General features: G+C 49.2%; 1 long non-coding RNA gene across 1 annotated transcript in view; it reads right to left on the bottom strand.

Moving 5' to 3' along the window:
• The window catches only part of LOC140398122 (uncharacterized), a 339,545-nt gene that overhangs the window by 245,884 nt on the left and 69,943 nt on the right, over positions 1-23,718 (bottom strand). Inside the window, exon 3 of the long non-coding RNA XR_011937414.1 lies at positions 16,027-16,195. This is a non-coding gene — a long non-coding RNA (uncharacterized lncRNA). The remainder of the gene's footprint in view (positions 1-16,026; positions 16,196-23,718) is intronic.

Genomic DNA, 23,718 nt, shown 5'->3' with positions numbered 1-23,718 from the left:
ATTCGCGATCGAGGTTCTTAAGATAAAAATAAATATGGGCGGGATTCTCCCTTCTGAGGACCAAGTTCCCACGCCGGAGGGAAAACCGGTGCCAACCACTCCGGCGTCAATAGCCCCCAAAAGTGAGGAATTCTCTGAACCTTCGGGGGCTAGGTGGACAGTGGATGGGTTGGCACCGCTCCAGCCGGCGCCGAAGGGCCGGCGTGATCCCACACATGTGCGGATCGGCCGGCGTATTTCCGCGCATGCGCAGGGTTCTCTTCTCCGCGCTGGCCCCCGGGCAATATGGCGGAGCCTTACAGGGGCTCAGCCCCGAGGAAAAAGTCCCGACATGGAACAAACCTGCCCGCAGATCGGTATGCCCCGATCGCGGGCCAGGCCACCGTGGCCCCCCCCCCGGGGTCGGATCTCCCCCGCGCCGCACCGAGGACCGCTTCCGCACACTCACCTGCCAGGTCCCGCTGTGCGTGAAGTGAGTAATTCACGCTGGCGGGACTGGCCAAAACTGGATGGCCACTCGGCCCATTGGGGCCCGGAGAATCGCCAGGGGGCTGTGAACAGCCTCCGACTGGCGTGGCAGGAATGCCGCCGCGGCCCCAAATATGGCGGCTGAGAATAGGGCAGCCGGCGTCGGGGTGGGATTCACGCCTCCCCCCGAGCATTCTCCGACCTGGCGGGGGGGTCGGAGAATCCCGGCCCTGGAGTGAGTACCGGAGAGAGGTTGGCACCTCTGGAATGCGAGCAAGAATCAGCGGCATCAGGAGGGGAAGGGATCAGAAACAGACAAAGGGCAAAACTGTTTTGAATCTATTGGAGCTCCAAGCATTAAAACAACCAGATCTATGAAAGGATTCCAGTAAGTAGATTATTGTTCCATGCAGAAAGCTCCTCATTTTTCAAAAACAATTTCTTGTTTCACGCAGCAACGTAAAAGGAAATCTTTCTTTGGAGAATGTAGAATTCATGAGGGTTCTCCTTGTTGTGTGTATCTGAAATTGGAATCCAGTAAGGATATGATGTCGGAAATTGTTTCCACACGAGCTGTACAAGGTAACTGTAACCGTCTCTTTCAGAGAGACTCCTTTCACTGCAACACATTGAAAGATTCAAATGCAGGTTTCTAAAACCCTTGAGGTATGATCCATCTGCCGGGAACCCAATCTGATAATTATACTTCAGTGAACCATGTTTCATGATGTGATTTAAGTGGATTAGAATCTCAGAGAATTTAACGCTCAATGAAGTAGAGCTCATCAAGCAACGGAAAAGAATTGCTTCATTTATAGACTAACCATATAAAATTCTAGAGCCTTCCCACGACTGTGTGGTGAGGACACTCACCACAGTATAAATTTGTATTTGTTCAGCACCTTTGATGTCTCAACACATTCCTTGTTGGACATTAACAAGAAGGAACTTCCATTTGCAGAGTGTCTTGTACAACTCATAGCACATCCCCAAAGTGCTTCACAGCCAATGAAATCCTTTGTGAAGTGCAGGCATTGTTGTAATGTGGGAAATACGCAGCCAATTTTCATACAGTAAGATCCCACACACACCAATGTGACGGTGACCAGTTCACCTGTTTTCATGATGTTGGTTGAGGGATGTTGGTTGGTGAGTATACTGGGGAGAAACCTTTGAAATTGTACCAAGTGATATCTTACATTCAGCCAAGAGGTTCAATGTCTTGTCCAAATGGTAGCACCTCCATCATTGCAGTGGTCCCTAAGGACTTGTACAGGGAGCGTCAGCACTGATCATAGGGGTGATTCAACTGAAAAATGTCAATGAGTGATTATGGCCTCGTTTGTCGGGGTGTTTGGCGATGGCTGCAATGTCGAGATGGAGACCGCTATTCAACGGCACTTAGCCGTCCTTTTGGGTCTTGGGGAGTTTCTCCTTGGTCAAGGCCACACGTTGAAATTTTTCCGGCACTGGCGAGCTTAGGTTGCCGGAGAGACTGGCTCCTCAGAGATTGGGGCGCCAGTTTGAAAGGCTGCCCCGATCTGCACACCAGCCCGCTTTCAGCACCCTGCCCTTCAGCCCCCAACTTTTCTGCGGCTTCTTCATACCCCTCCTCACCAACCCCCCTTTTATGCGCATGGCCCCCACTCAGACCCTAACACTTGGTAGTGCCAGCCTGGCACCTGTGCAGTGCTCCTGGCACCCTGGAAACACCCTAGTGTTGCCACGTTGGCACTGCCAGAGTGTCTGGGTGGCAAGGGGGAGTCCTGGGGTACTACTCTTGAGAGGGTTGTTAAGAAGGCGTACGGTGTGTTAGCTTTTATTGGTAGAGGGATTGAGTTTCGGAGCCATGAGGTCATGTTGCAGCTGTACAAAACTCTGGTGCGGCCGCATTTGGAGTACTGTGTGCAATTTCGGTCGCCGCATTATAGGAAGGATGTGGAAGCATTGGAAAGGGTGCAGAGGAGATTTACCAGAATGTTGCCTGGTATGGAGGGAAGATCATATGAGGAAAGATTATCATAGAATTTACAGTGCAGAAGGAGGCCATTCGGCCCATCGAGTCTGCACCGGCTCTTGGAAAGAGCACCCTACCCAAAGTCAACACCTCCACCCTACCCCTATAACCCAGTAACCCCACCCAACACTAAGGGCAATTTTGGACACTAAGGGCAATTTTATCATGGCCAATCCACTTAACCTGCATATCTTTGGACTGTGGGAGGAAACCGGAGCACCCGGAGGAAACCCACGCACACACGGGGAGGACGTGCAGACTCCGCACAGACAGTGACCCAAGCCGGAATCGAACCTGGGATCCTGGAGCTGTGAAGCAATTGTGCTATCCACAAGGCTACCGTGCTGCCCTTAGAAAGGCTGAGGGACTTGAGGCTGTTTTCGTTATATAGAAAAAAGGTTAAGAGGTGACTTAATTGAGGCATACAAGATGATCAGAGGTTTGGATAGGGTGGACAGTGAGAGCCTTTTTCCTCAGATGGTGATGTCTAGCACGAGGGGACATAGCTTTAAATTGAGGGGAGATAGATATAGGACAGATGTCAGAGGTAGGTTCTTTACTCAGAGAGTAGTAAGGGCGTGGAATGCCCTGCCTGCAACAGTAGTGGATTCGCCAACACTAAGGGCATTTAAATGGTCATTGGATAGACATATGGACGATAAGGGAATAGTATTGATGGGCTTTAGAGTGGTTTCACAGGTCAGCGCAACATCGAGGGCCGAAGGGCCTGTACTGCGCTGTAATGTTCTATGTTCTACTCCTTTCCCGACCACGCGTGGGCTCGAATGGCCATCACTCCTGGTCCAAGCTTGTGGAAACCAGTACTAATTGGCTCCCTGGTGAGATCTCTCAGACGCAGTGACTGTGGGATTAATGCCTAATGCTCATTTAACTATCATTATCTGGACCAAGCCCAGCGAGGACGTGATCCAGATCGCGCAAGGTACCGCCAGTCAGGTGACTGCGATTGGCCCAGCGCAGAACCTGATTTGGGGCTGTCCCGTGATTCAGCCGGGCGCAACGCGGTGGCTGAATCACGCGCCATGTGTTCAGGTCTTTGGAATGGGACTTGAACCCACAGCTATCTGATTCAGGGTCAGAGTGCATGTAACTGTTGTACTGACATGGGGAACACTGATGATTTTTCTTTTAACTGAGGAGCTTAAGTTGAGAGTCAGAACCAACGGCGGGAAAGATTGGAAAGACTGAAAAAGAGAAAATGAGAAAAATCAAGAAAAAAATAGGCGGGCCACACCAACACTTTTGTTTGAAGATCAGAGTGGGGAGAAGCTGAGGGACTTGTATCAGTGGAGGAATTGGAATGGAGAATGTTGGAACCGCCACAACGAAGACGCAGGGAGGAACAAGAACCGATGGGAAGGGATCATCGGGCCAAGGAGGAGGCCATTCAGCCTTGGACCAGTTCTCATTGAATCAGATACTGGCTGATCCGCAACTTAATTCCAATGACCCCCTTGATCTGCAATCCTGATGTGTTTGTTATATTTTGAACTGAGGAGAATCCAAAAGAGAAAATTCAGAGAAACAATGACCATCAAAGCTTCAATAATATGAGGGTGAGAAAGGTTGTGGTGATTACAGGGTGGTGAAAGCCAGGTATGAGAATGGGATCATCAACCAGGGAACCAGCTATTCCTCGCAACCTGTCTGAGATTATACCAGAGGTACAGGAGGAGCCACCCATGATATGGGAGCTTGGGCTTGTTCTGCAATATGTATGGGTGGCACTTGCCTTGCAGGATAGATTGAGATTCTATGATCATTGCTGCAGTGATGGAATGGTGGGGTGGAGGGTGAGTACAGGTGGTGATTTTGAGGTTTTTTAAATTGGGGAAAATTAACTGATAGGTTTGGTGCGATTGACCATGAAAAACGTTTCGTTTTGGGCGCGTTTACAGGGGTTATTCTCGGTGTTATGACCCCGCTATCAAATGGGACTCTTTTTGTTGCCTCAGCAACGAACCCGTGCGCCAGCACCACACTTACTTTCATCCCCTGTGAGCTCATCAGCGCAGGAAGTGATCGGGTCTCCATTTTTAAATGCCGCCCCGATATCTGGTCACCCCACCGTGGTTTCCGGAAAACCCCCAATGCCCCAATCTACCTGTTAAGAGGTCGTCGTGTCCTCTCTCACCCCACATAATAAGGGTAGGGCATCCCCGGGCCTAATCCCTGGCAGTTCCAACCTGGCGCCCAGGCACTTTGGCACTGCCAGCATGGCACTTTGGCAGTGCCAGGTCACACTGCCAATGTGCCAGGCTGGCACGGCCAAGGTGCCAGGTCGCACTGCTAAGGTGCCAGGTCGCACTGCCAAGGTGCCATGCTGGCACTGCCAAGGTACACAGGTGCCACTGAGAGTGCCAGGGTACCCCCCTGTCCAGAGCCTGGCTACCTGGGGGCCTCCGATGGCCTGGGAGACCCCCCCGCCCCCCCCCCCCCCCGCCAGGGGCCATTATGCATGGTCCACTTTTGTGTGGACTCGTGCTAAATGGTGCCACGGCAATCCCAGGCCTGGGCATTCGATCCCGGGCCTTGGGAGAATCCGATGCAGGCATATTTAAGTGAGCAGTTAAATATGTAAATCTGGATCCCGCCCAGTGAGGGTGAGAACCAGATTACGACATCGCATGAGATATCACTGGATCTTGCGGTCCGTCCTGAGCATTGCAAATCTTGCGAGTGGCCTCTCGCAATATTTAATGGACTTGCTGCACCCCGGATCGGGTGCGACGAGGCTGTTCGATCGGACATCAATGCCTATTGCTGGAGCTCTTCACTATGTACCTGGACTGTGCTGCCAAGGGACATTTTGGGGGGTTTTTGCAGAGAACAGTAATCATTAGGGGCGCTGGATCAACAAGGGCAACATCAGTTCTCCATAGTGAATATTTCAAAATGCTGACATGAATGTGTGTTGAAGGGAAAACATCATAGGGACATTAAATAAAGGTTTTTTACTTTCTTTGTTCCATCTATCCTCTGAGGTAAACATAATTGATCCTGTTGCAATATTCTGAAGAGGAGCAGGAGGTTCTCTTTGGTGTTCTGCCCAATATTAATCCTTTATCAGCATCGCTAAAACAGATGATCTGGTCATTATCGCCCATTGTTGTTTGCGAGAGCTTGCTGTTTGTACATTGGCTGTCATGTGTGTACATTACAACTGCTTCACTGGTTGTAAAGTGTTCTGTGATGGCCTACGGCCATGAAAGGTGCTATAGAAATGCAAATCTTTCTTACGGTTTGTCAGTGCTAGAGGAAAGGTGGCCTTGCAAGTATCAGCAATAATACTAACGAGCAGATATTGTGTGACAGTGAACCAGTCAGAGATAGATTGACCTGCATAACCTCACTAATGGGTGGACGGGGAGGAGGGGGTGCTGATGGAACCTGTAATATAGTTTAGTGAGTCTGTCAGTTCAAAGGGGAGAAGCTATTGGTAGACAATAGCTGGACATACAGTGACACAAGAGCCAGCCAGGAAGGAAAACAAGAAAAGCAAACAGGATGCTTCTCTCTCAATTGTCTGAAAACCTCATTCCTCATAAATACTTCCACACTCACACAGATATCCTGGATCTGCCTCCTGCAACCCTCGGCTGAGCCACAATGTTCTGGGGAAGATGGATTTGGGAAAGAGGGAGGTATGGCAGTTTATTAAATCTCATTCAGAGTGCAGGACGAGCTTCCTTACAAACCAGTAAAAACCAGCATGGGGCATCGTTAACATCCACATTGCAGCGAGTAATCTAATACACCCCTGCGATGCACAGACTATGTAACACTCTGCTCCCCAATTTGAGTCATTGCCTCTAATAGACTGGCACACCATTAGCAATTTCAACACCAACTTCTACCAGTTATTTAATTCAGCATCGGTGACTCAATCAGGCTGTGACTGTGGACTGCGATTGCAGGAGGGAGCAGATTTCTATTTTATCCTCAGTGCTACCCACTGTAGTCAGCCTGTAACAGACCTCAGCCATGATTCAGTGTCAGAAATCACCTCCCCAAGTCAAAATGTTGTGGGTTTGAACCTCACTCAAGAGACGAGAGCACAAAATCCACGTTGGTGCTTTGACGCAGTACTGATGTGGTGCTGCATTATCTTTCAGATGAAACATGATGCTGAGGCCCTGTCTCTCCTCTCCAATGGATGTAAAAAAATCCTCTGGCACTGTTTCAAGGAATGGGGAGCTCTTCCTACTGCAATATGTGTGGCCCAGCCAACATCACTGAAACAGCTTTTGCACATTGTTGATTATTATACCAGTGGTTACACTTCAAAGGTATTTCACTGGCTGCGAAGCACTTTGTCTTGAGGTTATGAGAGGCACTATAGAAATGCATGTTTTCCTTTTCTCAGAGTTAGAAGATTATGGGTTCAAACCCATGCTAGGGTCTGAACTTACAATCTGTGTTGACACTCCAGTGCATTACTGAGGGAGTGCTGCATTGAGAGAGGTGCCATCCTTCAGCATATTCAAGCAGGTGTTGATCCACTTTTGAAAAAGAGAAAGACTGTCCTTGTAGTTTCTCAAACAACACTACTGGAACAATAATTCCTATTCACCCTGGACCGTTACCAGTGTAAAATGGCCCTGAGGAGGATTATCAAGCAACATTTGATGTTGGGCCACCGCAACTTGGTGAAAGAGATAGATTTTAGGAAATATTGCATCTGAAAGGAGGGGAGGTAATGAGGGTTTAGGGGGAAATTCAAGAGTTTAGGGTTTAGCTGATTCAAAACGTGCCCACCTATGTCAGAGTGAAGGAAGTGGGGGGGGAGGGGTGAACAGGAAGTCAGTGCTGAGGGAAAACAAATATCTCAGAGAGCTAAAAAGATTATTGCTTCGATTTGAGATCCTGCTGTAAATTGGTGACTATATTTGTCTCCATGACAACAAGAAGTTAACTTCAGAACTACACTGCACTTCAAAATCATTTGTATGATGGAACCTGAGACAGTGTTCGGAGATATGATTTGGAGTCTTGGGGAAATATAAGCACTTTTACTGTTCAATGGCTATCCTGGACCTGGTCTAGGCTGACCTCAACTCCCAATAGCATCAGTAACACTGTGACAGCAAAAGGAGGGAGGGAATCGGCGAGGAGTCTGATGTGTTAGGCAGGTTGGTTCGATGTGGACTGCACTCGATGCAGGGAAGTTAGAAACAGACGTCAAACACAGGAGAAGATCCAACACTGTTTTATTCAACTAGATGAACTGCTGTACATATTCAGCTGTGGATCGACACTATGCTGATCTGACTAGTGACCTTGTAGTAGCCTGACCAGACTTACTAGCTACCGCATGGTGTTTGTGCTTGCTAGCTCGTGGACTCTGACTGTCTCAGTGGCTGGGTCCCGAGAGAGCGGGAAACCTAGTGCCCTCTGGCTTTGTAGTGGTAGTGTCCTGTCTGGTGATTGGCTGCACTGTGCTGTGTGCTTACTGGTCATCCTGTGTGTCAATCACTGCCTGTCTGCATCTCATTATATGCATGAGTGGATATTATGACATCTCCCCCTTTGTTTTTTGAGTTAAATAAATACTGAGGTATATATATATATGCCTGACTATATACAAACGGTGATTGAACAAACGTATATACATGGGAAGGTGTCAATAGTGCAGATACATGGCAAACTAAGCAATATTTATAAGAGTTAAGTCGATGGATTCAGTCCCAAATATTTACAAAAGTTAAGTCTACAGATTCAGTCTTTGTGGCGGGCGACAAATTCTTGTTGACCGCCGCAGAGGTAGATCAGGAGACGCCTGCACGTAGAGAGGTGGGATCGCTGCCATTGCGTGGTCGCGTGGGCCGGCAGGATCGCTGGCAGATGGGTGGCCTCGTGGCAGGGTACATCCGGAGGAAGCATGATAGCCGGTGGAGCACTGTGGTCAGGTGGTGGGCGTAGAACTCTTCGCAATGCCCGCCTGTTGCCCCGTAGCAGGGAGCCATCAGCCATGCGAACAATGAAAGACCTCGGGCCAACTTGTTTGACAACAACAGCTGTGGCTGACCAACCGCCCTCAGGCAACTGGACGCGAACATGATCGGCTGGAGCCAGCTCAGGTAAATCCGTGGCATGAGCATCATATGTGGCCTTCTGTTGGGCCCGGGACTGCTGCACTTTTTGTAGTACCGTGAGGTTGTCAAGGTCTGGAACATGGATGGCTGGAACTGTGGTCCTCAGAGTGCGATTCATGAGCATCTGCGCTGGAGACAACCCAGTGGACAGTGGGGTTGCCCTGTATGCCAGCATCGCCAGGTTGAAGTCGGAGCCTGAGTCTGCAGCTTTGCACAGCAACCGCTTGACAATATGGACCCCTTTCTCGGCCTTCCCGTTTGATTGCGGGTAGTGGGGACTGGAGGTAACGTGACGGGAGTTGTAGGACTGTGCAAAATCATACCATTCTTGGCTGTAAAAGCATGGATCGTTGTCGCTCATTACCGTGAGCGGTATCCCGTGTGTGGCGAACGTTTCTTTGCAGGCTTTGATGACCACCTTCGACGTGAGGTCGGACAGTTTCACCACTTCTGGGTAACCGGAGAAGTAGTCGACCAGGAGTACGTAGTCACGCCCCTTGGCGTGGAAAAGGTCTACACCTACTTTGGACCACGGAGAGGTCACGATCTTGTGCTGTTTCAGTGTTTCCTTGGGTTGAGCCGGTTGAAACTTCTGACAGGTGGGGCAGTTGAGGACCGTGTTGGCAATATCCTGGTTAATGCCTGGCCAGTAAACCGCCTCCCGAGCTCTGCGTTGGCATTTCTCGACTCCAAGGTGACCCTCATGGAGTTGACCCAGCACCATAGCCTGCATGCTTTGCGGAATAACGATCCTGTCGAGTTTCAGAAGGATTCCCTCCACAACTGTCAGCTCGTCTTTAACATTAAAGAATTGGGGACGTTGTCCCTTCTGCCAGCCATGGGTAAGGTGCTGCATCACACGCTGCAGTAAAGGAGCCTTGGCCGTTTCTCACAAATTTGGACCACCCATTCGTCAGAGACTGGGAGGTTGGTGGCACAGAATTGCACTTGCGCTTCTATGTGGCAGATTAAATCACCTTGCTCACACCAGCGTGAGGCGAGCGGTGTGTTCCTGGGGCGTTGTGGACCAGATGATCACGTCGTCCACGTATACTCGTACTCCCTCGATGCCCTCCATCATCTGCTCCATGATGCGATGAAACACTTCAGATACCGAAATGCATGCGGTTGTAACAGTAGCGGCCGAACGGGGTGTTGAACGTGCACAGCTTGCGCCTGGACGCGTCCAGTTGTATTTGCCATAAACCCCGGGAGGCGGCCAGCTTAGGGAAGAATTTGGCATGAGCCATCTCACTGGTTAACTCTTCATGCTTCGGGATCGGGTAGTGCTCCTGCATGTTGTTGCGGTTTAGATCCTTGGGATCAATGCAAATGCGGAGCTATCCTGATGGCTTCTTTACGCAGACCATGGAGCTGACCCAGTCTGTTGGCTCCATGACCTTTGAGATGATGCCCTGGTCTTGGAGGTCCTGTAGTTGCTTTTTCAGACGATCCTTGAGGGGCGCCGGCACCCGGCGTGGCGCATGGATTACAGGGGTGGCGTTCGGCTTGAGCAGTATTTTGTATCGGTATGGGAGCTTGCCCATTCCATCGAATACACTGTGGCACTGCATGATATTGTCGTCTATGTTGACTTGCAAATTTCCATTGGGCGAGGCCGTCGCCGGTGACGATGACATGATGTGGACTCGCTGAACCAGGTTCAGGAGCTTGCAGGCGCGAGCACCGAGCAGGGACGCCTGGTCAGGCCTGCTGATTTTAAGTGGGCGGAGCCACAACTTGGACACGTCATGACGCTGACGTCAGCGCGATCCGTGCGCCATCGCGCATGCGCAGTGCGGTCGACCGAGGTACGCAGCTGTGCAGTCGGGTTTTCGGTCTCGTCGTCCACTCGGTCGTGGAGCGCATGCGCAGGGATCCGAGAAAAGCGCGCAAAACGGCCACTCTCCTTGATGCTCAGGCCCTGCATCTGTGCAATGGCCTGCACCTTTTCTGCCTCGTGGGAGGCCAGCTTTGCAGTTTCTGTCGCCCTGATGTGGGAGTAACGATTCTTGGCAAGCTCATGGACAACACACGTCTCGATAGCGACAGAGAGGGTCAACTGTTTGATTTTAAGGAGCTGCTGCCGCAGGGAGTCAGAGTGGATCCCGAAAATGATCTGATCCCGGATCATGGAATCAGCCGTCGGGTCATAGTTACATGACTGCGCTAGGATGAGGAGATAGGTCAAGAAGGACTGAAAAGGTTCATCCTTACCATGAAGCCTCTGCTGGAAGATGTACCGTTCAAAGCTCTCATTCATCTCAATGTCACAGTGGCTGTCGAACTTCAGTAGGACTGTTTTGAATTTTGTTTTGTCTTCGTCATTGGCGAACGTAAGCGAATTGTAGATATGGATGGTCCCCCGCAGTGGAGAGAAATAGCGCGATCGTCCTGGCATTCGATGATGCCTCGAGGTCGGAGGCCTCGATGTACAAGAGGAGCTTTTGCTTGAAGATTTTCCAGTTTGCACCGAGGTTGCCAGAGATCCGGAGTTGCGAAGGAGGCTGGATGTTTTCCATTTCGCTGGATGGCTGCTTGCTGGTCGATGCTGATTCACTTGAGGTAGGTCCGTCAAGATCAATATCACTCTGGTACCATGATGTGTTAGGCAGGTTGGTTCGATGTGGACTGCACTCGATGCAGGGAAGTTAGAAACAGACGTCTAACACAGGAGAAGATCCAATACTGTTTTATTCAACTAGATGAACTGCTGTACATATTCAGCTGTGGGTCGACACTATACTGATCTGACTAGTGACCTTGTAGTAGCCTGACCAGACTTACTAGCTACCGCATGGTGTTTGCACTTGCTAGCTCGTGGACTCTGACTGTCTCAGTAGCTGGGTCCCAAGAGAGCGGGAAACCTAGTGCCCTCTGGCTTTATAGTGGTGGTGTCCTGTCTGGTGATTGGCTGTGCTGTGTTGTATGCTTACTGGTCATCCTATGTGTCAATCACTGCCTGTCTGCATCTCATTATATACATGAGTGGATATTGTGACAGAGTCCAAGTTCTTCCTGCATTGTTCCACAGTTCCAAACAGAGGTCCAGACAGGAGGTGGATTTAGGAAAATCATAGGCCATGAGTCGAAAGGTAGGGTGCACAGCAAACTGTCCTCAAGCTGTGTAAAATTCCCAGGTGCAACATTCCTACCAATAATTACTTAGCTCAAAGCTGGACTTGAACTCAACACCTCAATAATGACCAGATCATCTGTTTTATGTGCTAATTGAGAAATACATTTTGATGGGGACACCGGGGAGAACTCCGTTGCTTTCTTCAGAATAGTGCAGGGGCTTTCTTTTTCATCCACCTGAGAGGGTAGGCAGGGTCTCAGTTTAATGTGTCATGCAAATGCTGCCAGTGCAGCGCTCCCAGGGTTTTCCATTTGATTTTGTGCTCCGGTTGGAGCTTGAACCCACAATTTTCTTGACTCAAGATGTGAGTGCTGCCCATCGAGCCGTGGCTGGGATAACAACCTGGAACAAGTTAGCCACGGGTTTCTGAACTGCAAAAATGTGGCAGGCCAGATGTTAAAAATATGTCAAGCCTGCCTGGGGGAATATTGCATATAATCTCCAAACTCATTGTGGAATTCCCATGGATCTTTTCTATAATGGAAATGGGTGTGGTTTTACATGTTCAAGAAGACCAAGAAGATTCAGGGATGGATTCCCCGCTATCGGGATTCGCCGTTGCGCTGGCAGCGCACCCACGCTCGGGGATTTCCCGACGGCGCGAGACTGCCCACAATGGGAAATCCCATTGACTCGCTGGCGAGATGGAGAATCGCGGCATCGGCTGGGACACGCCGCAGGATGGAGAATCCCGTCATTGGCGAGGGCGCGCCGCGCGGCGGGACGGACAATCCCGCCCTCTGTGTTTGATCCTCACTGATGCTCGAGTTTGGAACAGGAACAGAAAACATATCCAGTGCCGTATCACATCTTTCGGCAAAGTTCCAAGTGAGAGATTAGCGTGGAAAATTAAAGCGCATGGGATTGGGGGCAGTGTATTGAGATGGATAGAAAATTGGTTGGCAGACAGGAAACAAGGAGTAGGAATAAACATGTCTTGTCCAAATGGCAGGCAATGACTAGTGGGGGGATCAAGTGCTGGGACCCCAGCACAATATATATTAATGATTTAGATGAAGGAACAAAATGTAATATCTCCAAATTTGCAGATGACACAAAGCTGTGTGTGGTGGTGGTGGGGAGTGGGGGGGGGGGGGGGTTTCTTCAACAAAAGGATGGTCGGCCTGTGGAATTCCCAATGGCAGTCAGTGGCGTGCGCAAGTGCATGGCTGCCTTGCAGGCTGCGGCAATGGTAGTCCGTGCCCGGCCACCCCGACCTCACAGCCCCCCTACTAGCCACCCCCTGCCAGTCCCCCCCATCCCTGGCAGATGTCCCCTTGGCCAGCAGCACAACTGTGCGCACATTATAGCAATGTTTTTTAAAAATAAATTTAGAGTACCCAATTAATTTTTTCCAATTAAGGGGCAATTTAGCGTGGCCAATCCACCTACCCTGCACATTTTTGGGTTGTGGGGGTGAGATCCGTGCAGACACGGGGAGAATGTGCAAACTCCACACGGACAGTGACCCAGAGCCGGGATCGAACCTGGGACCTCGGCGCCGTGAGGCAACAGGGCTAACCCACTGCGCCACCATGCTGCCCTCATTATAGCAATGTTGGACACTGTTCATACCCGCTCTCTCTCCCTCAGCAACCACAGCGTCTGGTTCCAGATTTTCAATACGACGAGTGAACCGTTGGTAATTGCGCCTGGTGGAGGCGGAGCATCGTGGGAGACCTGGAGGATGCCGGGTTGGGCCCGTTAATGATATGCCAATAGACTGTGCAGTTTGCAGCATGCGGCATGGAGTGCATTCACGTTGCTGTCAAAGCACTGGAGCATGGCATCCCATTGGACACCAGGCGCTGCCCGCGGATCACGGCCGATGCGTGATTCTCAGCCTGATCAGTTTCGCGATTCCAACATCGCTGGGCGGAGAATCCCGCCCTGTATGTTTACAAGAAGCAGTTAGATATAGCACTTTAGGCGAAGGGCATCAAAGGATATGGGGGGAAGGCGGAATTAGGCTATTGAGTTGGATGATCAGCCATGATCATAATGAATGGCAGAGCAGGCTCGAAGGGCCGAATGGCCTCAAAGGCAATTTATTGCGTTAGAGCGTAGTGTCTATTGTGTATTGGAATGCCATTTTGTGAACATTGAAGATGGTAAATGTGCAACAAGTCTATTTTTGGTGGCTGGAGGGGAAAAGAAACATTGGTCAGGACAATCTCTGCTTTTCAACGGGTACCACAGGACCTTTAACATCTGACTGAAAAGGCAGAGAAGGAAATAGCTGTTACGTGACATCCAATTCAGATTTTTAAGACCCTAGTTTGTAAGGAATAGGGAAGATACAGGCACAGCAAAGAGTGCTGCTGTCAATTGCTATCTCCTGCTTCAAAGTCTGCACCTTTGCATCGGTTGAGGAAATACTGTGATTCCCTCCACACTCAAATAGTCCTCCAACGGTCAGCCAAGAACAACAGTCTCTTCGAATTCCAACAAGGAGTAACTATCATAAGACCATGAGAGGCACGGTGGCATAGTGGTTAGCACTGCTGCCTCACAGCTCCAGGGTCCCAGGTTCAATTCCGGCCTCGGGTGACTGTCTGTATAGAGTTTGCACTTTCTCCGGGTTTCCTCCGGGTGCTCCGGTTTCCTTCCACGGTCCAAAGATGTGCCGGTTAGGTGGATTGGCCGTACTAAATTGCCCCTTAGTGTCCACATGGTTAGGTTGGGTTACGGGGATAGGTTGAAGTAAGAGCTTAAGTAGGGTGCTCTTTCCAAGGGCTGGTGCAGACTCGATGGGCGGAATGGCCTCCTTCTGCACTGTAAATTCTATGATTCTAATATATAGAAGTTGAATTAGGCCATTCGGCCCATCAAGTCTGCTCCACCATTCGATCATGGCAGATATGTTTCTCATCCCATTCTCCTGACTTCTCCCCACAACCTCTGATCCCCTTATTAATCAAGAAACCATATGGGCGGGATTCTCCGACCCTGCTGGGTCGGAGAATCCCTGGGGCCTGTGTGAATCTCGGCCCGCCGCTCCGACGCCGGCAGCCGAATTCTCCGGCGCCGGTTTTTGGGGCGGGGGTGGGGATCATGCCGCGCCGGTCAGGGGCAGTTGGTCGTGGCCCCGCCGGAAATTCTCCAGGCTCCGATGGGCCGAGCGGCCATTGTTTCCTGGCCAGTCCCGCCGGCGTGAAATGGACATGGTCCATCACAGTGGGACCTGGCTTGTAGGCCGGCTAAGTGAGTCCTCGGGGGGCCGCGGGGGGATCCGGCCCCGGGGGGGGGGGGGGGGGGGGGGCCACGGTGGCCTGGCCCGCGATCGGGGCCCACCAATCTGCGGGCAGGCCTGTACCGTGGGGGCACTCTTTCCTTCCGCGCCGGCCTCTGTAGGACTCCACCATGGCCAGCGCAGAGAAGAATCCCCCTGCGCATGCGCAGGAACAAGCCGGCCAGTCTGCGCATGCGCGGAATTATGCCGCCGGTTCTGCGCATGTGCCAACTCGCGCCGGCCCTTCAGCACCGTTTGGAGCGGCGCCAACCTTTCCGGTGCCGGCCTAGCCCCCAGAAGTGCGGATGTGGGAGTGGTTCGCTCCGCTCATGGTGCTGGCATCGGGCCATCTGGCCAGTTGCGGGAGAACCCCGCCCGAGATCTCTGTCTCAAAAGACACTCAATGAATGGCCTCTTCAGCCTTCTACAGCAATGAGTTCCACAGATTCACCACCCTCTGGATGAAGAAGTTCTTCTTCATCTCACTTTTAAAGGATCATCCCTTCAGTCTGAGGTAGTGCCCTTAGGTGCTAGTTTCTCCGACTCGTGGTTCCATTATTGGTGGCCATGCCGTCAGCTGTTTGGGGTCCAAGCTCTGGAATTTATTCCCTCAACTTCGATCTCTTTTTAAGATGGTAAAACCCACCCCTCTGACGAAGCTTGTCGTCACCTGACCTAATGTCTCCTCATGAGGCTCGGTGTCAGATCAGGTTTGATAACACTCCTGCAAGGTGCCTTGGGATGTTTTATTATATCAAAGGTGCTGTATAAATGGTGTGGAGGAGAACAGAGGGATGGAACATTGGAAATTTATTTTGAAACGCTGATTGAAATGTACCAGTTACAAAAACAATATGCAGCAACTTTTATGAGGGGAGAACTCTATGGTGCGAAATATAATCAGCATTGAACAAAAATCTCACAACTGTCCTCTGCTGCCGTCAATGAAAAGTTTTTGTTCATCTTAGTGGTTTAGGTGAATGCCTGATATTTAATTGCTTGTCATTAAAAGGCTCTTTGAAAAGTGTGAAAAGACAGATGTAAAATTTCTCACCTTTATCAGCACATTTACCTTTCACTGCCTAATTGGCATGGGACTGTCAGCATTGTGGTTAGCATTCAAGAGTAATTAAATCAGGCTCAACGAAAGCCTGCTGAGGCATCTCTGCAGGGGCTTCTCATCTCCTTCCCATTGTTTTGTCTGCCAAAGATCTCTGAACTTGCTGAAAGAAAGGAGAAGAGGGGGGGGGGGGGTTGTTTGATTAGTGCAAATATTTGATGTTTTTACAATGTGACAAGGTTTCCAGGCCAGTGGACAATCTGACACTCTAAAAGCAGCCGTCAAAACAGGCTTGGTTTAGAGACCCTTGGAGCTCCTTTATCCATCAGGGATCCAGTCTGGAGTTAAAAAAAGCCCCGTTAGCACAATCGATTGTCTCCAAGCGGGTTCACGCTGGTCTGAATTGAATCCTAAATTTGCCAATCAGCCCCCAGCCTTTCAACCATAGATTTCTGTCACACTGCATGCAAGGGGAAGCTGGATAAATACACAAGGGAGACATGAATGGAATTAAGTGCTGAGAGGGTTAGATAAAATCGGGTAGGAGGTGGCTTCGGGGGAGCAGATAGACCAGCGTAGACCAATTAGACCTAATGACCTTGGAATATGAGAACGCCCAGCAAACCTGTCCTGCCATTCAGTTAGATCATGGCTGATCTGCATCTTAATTAGGGAAGTCTGATTGGCAGGATGTGACGAATGATGTCCCGCAGGGGTCTGTGCTGGGGCCTCGACTTTTTACAATTCACATTAATCACTTAGAGAGGGGACCAAAGGCGTGACAGCTAAATTTCCAGGTGGCACAAAAAGCACGGTAGCATTGTGGATAGCACAATTGCTTCACAGCTCCAGGGTCCCAGGTTCGATTCCCGGCTTGGGTCACTGTCTGTGTGGAGTCTGCACGTTCTCCCCGTGTGTGCGTGGGTTTCCTCCGGGTGCTCCGGTTTCCTCCCACAGTCGAAAGATGTGCAGGTTAAGTGGATTGGTCATGCTAAATTACCCTTAGTGTCCAAAAAAAAGGTTAGGTGGGGTTACTGGGATGCGGGGATAGGTGGAGGCGTGGGGCTTAAATGGAGTGCTCTTTCTAAGGGCCGGTGCAGACTCGATGAGCCGAATGGCCTCCTTCTGCACTGTAAATTCTATGATTCTATGAAAAACGGGTAGGAAAGTGTAATAATTCCAGGAGGCGCGGAATGAGAGGCCAAGTTGATTTATTTTAAACTGAAGATAAAGCCACTCCGGGGGCACACAAAACAAACGTCCCAGCCCAGAACGATTCGCAATTGTTCGTCCGGGTCTGGGAGACACGTTTAAAGGTCACACCAATGAGCCCCAGTTGGGTGGGCCTCTGCCCACTCACCACAGGAACTCGTAATCTACAAAGCCCATGGGGAGATCAATCTGTGATCCTCTGTGTCCTCATCAGGGTTATCACCTCCCTCACTCCCGCAACAGTGAGGCCTCTTTCGTCACTCGGCACAAGGTTTTGAATTGGCTGCAGGTGGAGCCGGATCAGGGGGCGTGAAGAGGACTGGGGATCGTCACTTCCTTGTTGTGTGCCAAAGGGCCACAGCTGGAGGCTCGTCTTCGGTGCTGACCTCCAGTGGAGGGTCAACCTCCTCAGTCCCCATTTCGGACTCTGATCCTCCATCATTGGGGGGGAACGACTCTGGGGTCCCCCATTGGCTGAATCCTCTTGTCGGAGGTAATCGCAACAGGCAGGCGTGTCTGCGTGGGTTTCACTCCCACAACCCAAAGATGTGCAGGGTAGGTGGATTGGTCACGCTAAATTGCCCCTTAATTGCAGCTAAAATATTGGGTACTGTAAACTATTAAAAAAATAAAGATGCCAATGATGCCGTCTTCTCCACTTCGCTCTTGCCGTTTAGTGAGGAAGGGTTTCATGTCATCCGTGGTGTGTCCCTGGATTCCCCACTGAAGATCATGTGGTGTAATTTTGCCAGTGTGGGGTCCTTCTGCATCCACGCTTGAATCTGCTTTGTGGATACTGGCAAGGTGTCCAGAACGTTCAAGGTCATGATGACATCTCCTAATGATGGCAGAGGGGCCAACCTTGTGGGCAGCGACTCAGGGCATCCACGTGGGCAATGTGAGTTCCTGGGCAGTGTTTGAGAGAGTATTTGTCGGACACTAACAATAATGCCCAACGTTAATTCTGAACCGAGGCAATGAGGATAATCGCTTTATCCTCTTTGAAAAGGCCCAGCAGGGGTTTATGGTCTGTTACGATTGTGAAATGTTGGCCGTAGACATATGGGTGGAATTTCTTCACCCCCAAAATAACAGCAATCATTCCTTTTCGATCTGAGAATAGCTTCTTTCCGTGTCCACCAAGGTTCTGGAGGCATATGATTTTTTTTCATTTAAAAAATAATAAATTTAGAGTACCCAATTATTATTATTTTCCAATTAAGGGGCAATTTAGTGCGGCCAATCACCTACCTTGCACATCTTTGGGTTGTGGGGGTGAAAACTCACGCAAAAACGGGAAGAATGTGCAAACTCCACACGGACAGTGACCCAGAGCCTGGATCGAACCGTGGACCTCGGCGCCGTGAGGCAACAGAGCTAACCACTATGCTGCCTTGCTGCCCCTATTTATTAACCATTAGCTTATAGTCCCTGCAAAGACAGACCGATTTGTCGGGCTTGAGGACAGGGATGACTGGTGCAGCCCACTCTGCAAACTACACTGGTTGTATTATCCCGAGGCTCCCTAACTGCTCGAGTTCGATCTCTACTTTGATGAGTAAAGCGGGGTTATAGTGGTCCCCATAATCTTCAAAGGTTCCCCTGTCTGTATGGCAAACCTGGCCCCAGTGCCTTGCAGGCCGAGGGGCAAGATGTCCATCTAGAGACGCTGGAAGATCTATTTCCCGATGATGGAGATGACAGCTCCTGTATCAGGAACTGTCAGTCCAGGTCTGGGAACTACATTTAAAGGTTCTGCTAAGAAGCCCCCGTTGGGTGGACCTCCACCATCTCACCACGAGAACTATCTACAAAGTCCAAGGGGAGATCAATCAGCAATCCCCATGGTCCTCGTGAGGGTTATCAGAGAAAGCAAGAGGTTGCAGTTGGTTGTAGATGGGTCGAATGAATGGGCAATAATCCAGCAGATGGATTTTAATGTGGGAAAATGTGCAGTTGTTCACTTTGGCAAGAAAAATAAAAAGGCAGAGTATTACTTAAATGAAGAATAACTGCAGAATTCTGAGGTGCAGAGGGATCGGGGTGTTCACAAAAAATTAAAATGCAGGCACAGAATTCTATTCTTTATTACGAGAGGAATTAAACATAAAAGTAAGGATGTTATGCTTCAGTTATACAGGGCATTGTGAATACTGTGTACAGTTTAGGACTCGTTATTTATGGAAGGATGTGAATACATTGGAGGTGGTTCAGAGTGATGCACGACAAAGTGATTTCGTAACTGAAGGCTTTAATCTACTAGAACTTGTTCCCCAGCAGCTTCGGTACAGAAAGTGAAGGCTGCTGGGACGGCACCGTTTCTTATACTCCGCCTTTCAGGGCGGAGCTACATAACAACAGCCAATGGTAAACTCCTGGGTCTAACCAATGGTCATCAGCCTCTTAGGTACCGCAATACCAGGTACTACCACACAGAGGAACTTTACTAGATTGATAACTGGAATGAGAAGTTCATCTTATGAAGAAAGGTTAGACAGACTGGACTTGTTTCCACTGGAGTTTAGAAGAGTTAGAGGTGACTTGATTGAGCTTTACAAGATCCTGAATGGTCTCCACAAGATGGATGTGGAAAGGATGTTTCTTCTTGTGGGTGAGTCCAGAAATAGGGGCACTGTTTTAAAATGAGGGGCTGCCATTTTAGGACAGAGATGAGGAGAAATGTCTACTCTCAGAGGGTTTTGCAACTTAGGAACTCTGCCTCAGAAGATGGTGGAGCGGGGTCACTGAATATTTTTAAATGCAGAGGGAGATAGATTCTTGTTAAGCAGGGGAATCAAAGGCTATCAGGGGTAGAGGGGAATGTGGAATTCAAAACAGACCAGCCATGAACTTATTGAATGGCGGAGTAGGCTCGAGGGGCCAAATGGTCTACTCTTGCTCGTTTTTGTATGTTTGTATGTTCCATTGACCCACCTTGGTTCATCACCCTTAATACTTTTGTGTAACAAAGTTCTTGAATTCCAATTTTAAAATTGTCAACTGACGCTTCCCCCAACCTCAACAGCCTTTTGAGGATGTTGTGCGTGATTTTATCTGTGCTGTAAATTCCATCAGTCTTGGTGGACCTAACCATTGCAACATAGACCAACAAGGTTTTTTCCTCAGCAGCCCCATTTTCTCATCTAGAACTCCCCACTCCTCTTGGGGAGTTGTTTTCCCGTGTTGAGATACCGCTCTGTGGGCCCCAAAGCCACATTCCTGTACTGTTTCCAACTGTCCATTGTTCAGATCAAGTCCAGGCAGCGACCGCTCACAGGTCACCCAACTTCTCAAAGAAATACAAATAATTTACAGACACAGGAAAAGCCACTGGGCCCAACTGGTCTCTGCTGGTTTTTATGCTCCAGATGAGTGTCGTCCACCCCATTTCATCTCATTCTACCAACATATTCCTCTATTCTTTTCTACCTTGCGTGTCTCTCCAGATACCCCTTAAATGTATGTATATTATTCACCGCAGCCACTCCCTGTGGTAGCAAAGTTCCACATTCTCACCACTCTCATGGGAAATACATTTATTCATGACTGTCTAAAATTATGATCCCCAGTTCTGATCATGGGCACAAGCGGAAATACCTTCTCTATGCCTACCCGATGAAATCCTGTCATTGTTTTTAACACCTCTATGAGGTCATTTCTCAGACTTCTCTGATAGTTATAACCTTTCAACTCTGGTAACATCTATATGATTTACACATCGTTTCCACTGTCTCCATGGAAACCAGAACTCTTCCAGGTGAGTCTCGGAGGTGAGAGGTGACTGGATCACTCAGCTTTCGGGAGCATTAAAGCCAAAACCAATCATCTGCCCTGCAAATTTCCCACAAGAAACACCCTCCAATAGGTGAATCAAACCTTTGGCTATTCTGGTCTGTGTGCCTTAGTCCACATCATCGAGCCCTTCTGGGCTCATCAGTGTCCCAACTGCCTTTTTCTCAATGGTAACATTCCACCTCTCAGTCAAATGATGCCACTCTGGAGCTCTGAATGGTTTTCCAGTATCATCCATGTGATCACGGCGGCACAGTGGTTAGCACAGCGCCTCACAGCGCCAGGGACCCGGGTTCGATTCTGGCCTTGGGTGACTGACGTTGTGGGGTTTGCACATTCTCCCCGTGTCTGCGTGGGTTTCCTCCGGGTGCTCTGGTTTCCTCCCACAGTCCAAAGATGTGCACGTTAGGTGGATTGGCCATGATAAATTGCCCCTTAGTGTCTAAAGATGTGCAGGTTAGGTGGGGACACAGGGTTACTGGGATAAGGCGGGAGAGCGGGCCTACGTAGGGTTGCTCTTTCAGAGGGACGGTGCAGACTCAATGGGCTGAATAGTCTCCTTCTGCACTGTAGGGATTTTATAATTCTATGTATTTGGTGAGTTAAACCTCTTCACTAGACCAGCGACCAACATGTGGACTGAGATAGCAGCACCTGTATTAAATGCTACATAACCTTGGGCAACTCAAAGCAGCTTACAGCCGGGTAAACACTTTTGAGGTGTGGTACACTATTGGTGTCATATTTTGGATGAGACGTTAAACCAAGGTTGCATCAGTTCCCTCAGGTAGCTGTAAAATGTTCCAAGGCACGATTTAAGAAGAAAAGCAAGGGAGTTCTCCCTGGCGCCCTGTCTAATAATTATCCTTCAACCAACATCAATAAAACAGAGTGGCCAGCCAGGCCCACATTTCTGTTTCTAAGTGCTTTCTGTGCACAAATCAGCTGCCACATTCCCTACATTACAACAATGACCACTCTTCAAAAAAATACTTCATTGCCTACAGAGCACTTACATATATCCTGAGAAGGTGAAAGGCACTATATAAATGCAATTCCTTTCTTTCTGCTCTTTAACCAGAAATAGCAAGATTTTCACAAAGAAATTAGGTAGCAATATAACCATAGCAACGATAGGAGCTGTTACTCCGTGTGAACAAGTGTTTGCGCAGGTCTCTGAGGTGAAGGCAATATGGAGCTGGGGAAATAAAAACCGTCACGTCTGGACCTAGACAAATGAGATTGTGTGGTGATACTCCTTCTGCATTCGAATGCTAACGCAATTTGCACCACAGCTGTCAAATCTGTATGAATTTTAGATTCCTATCTAGCTCCAACCACCTCCCAGGTGTATGGATAATGAAGTCAGTCAGTCAGTGGGTGAAAGGCAGACAAAGGTAAAGGATTATTCTCCATGGCTTCTCCGGCTCCTGACCCCTCGTCTCTTGCTGTTGGTCCACTCTCTCAGTGCTTGTCAGCCTGTCTTTCTGCCTCAGATTCCAGTTTTTTTTATCCTGCTCTCTGCCAATGTTCAATCAGCCTTCCTTCTGCTGTCTGTTTCCATTGCTTTGCTCCCTTTCCCACTCTACTTTTCTTTCTCTCATCTCTTTGTCTCTGTTTATCGCTCTGTTTCTCACTTTTGTTCTATTTGTTCTCCCTCTCAGCCTGATTGCTTTCCTCCCCAGCTCACTCCCTCTCTCTCCATTACTCATTCTTGTTTTCTCAGTGTTCTCCCTCACCTCACTCTCTCTGTCGCAGCCGTTCCTTCGCCCTGTCTTCCTGTCCTCTCCCACTCTCTTTGCCCCAGCATTCAGCCCTATTTCTCTCATTCCCATCTCTCCCCACAGAACATAGAACATTACAGCGCAGTACAGGCCCTTCGGCCCTCGATGTTGCGCCGACCTGTGAAACCAATCTAAAGCCCATCTACACTATAGAACAATATCCCAGGGTTCCCTTGAGGCTCTCTCACAACATTCTGAACTTCTTGTCTCTTTTGCCTCTGAGTTCAATTTGCACCCAAGGACTTGTGCACATTGGCTATTCTGACACACCTAGCCCAGCCATGAGGGAGTGCTGCACTGTTGGAGGTGCCGTTCGGACAAGACGTCAAACCGGGACCGTGTCTGACCTATCAGGTGGATGTGACTATTTCGTAGAAGAACACGGTAGCGTTGGCTAATATTTATTCTTCAAACAACATCTCTAAAAACAAAACAAATTATCTGCTCATTATCACCTTGCTGTTTTTGCAACCTTAAGGGAAGCTCGATAGGTGCATCAAGGAGAAAAGAATTGAAGGGTCTGCAGATAGGGTGAAATGGGACGAGGCTCAGGTGGAACATAAACATCAGTTGGGCCAAATGTCCAATTTCTGTGCTGGAAATTGTATGCATTTCTGTCACAAACAGACAGGAGAACAAACCTCTCCAAAATGGTGGTTACCATGAATCAACCTCTCACCTGCAGGTTTAGTGGGCAGCAGGATAACAGCTGTTCAATCAGTGAAAATGTTCCTGGGCTGAAACATTTTGCATTGCGTCCTGAACTCTGATTGACAGTGAACTCTAATACCCATCATTAATGCACAATAGCTACTGGCTTTAACCAAATTATTGTAATTATGCAAATTATTGTAATTATTTTAAGTTTCAGATTGTTTTATAACAGCTATAAGGAACT

Source organism: Scyliorhinus torazame, chromosome 21, assembly GCF_047496885.1.
Source record: "Scyliorhinus torazame isolate Kashiwa2021f chromosome 21, sScyTor2.1, whole genome shotgun sequence".
Taxonomy (NCBI): domain Eukaryota; kingdom Metazoa; phylum Chordata; class Chondrichthyes; order Carcharhiniformes; family Scyliorhinidae; genus Scyliorhinus; species Scyliorhinus torazame.
This window is presented reverse-complemented; position numbering and strand designations above follow the sequence as displayed.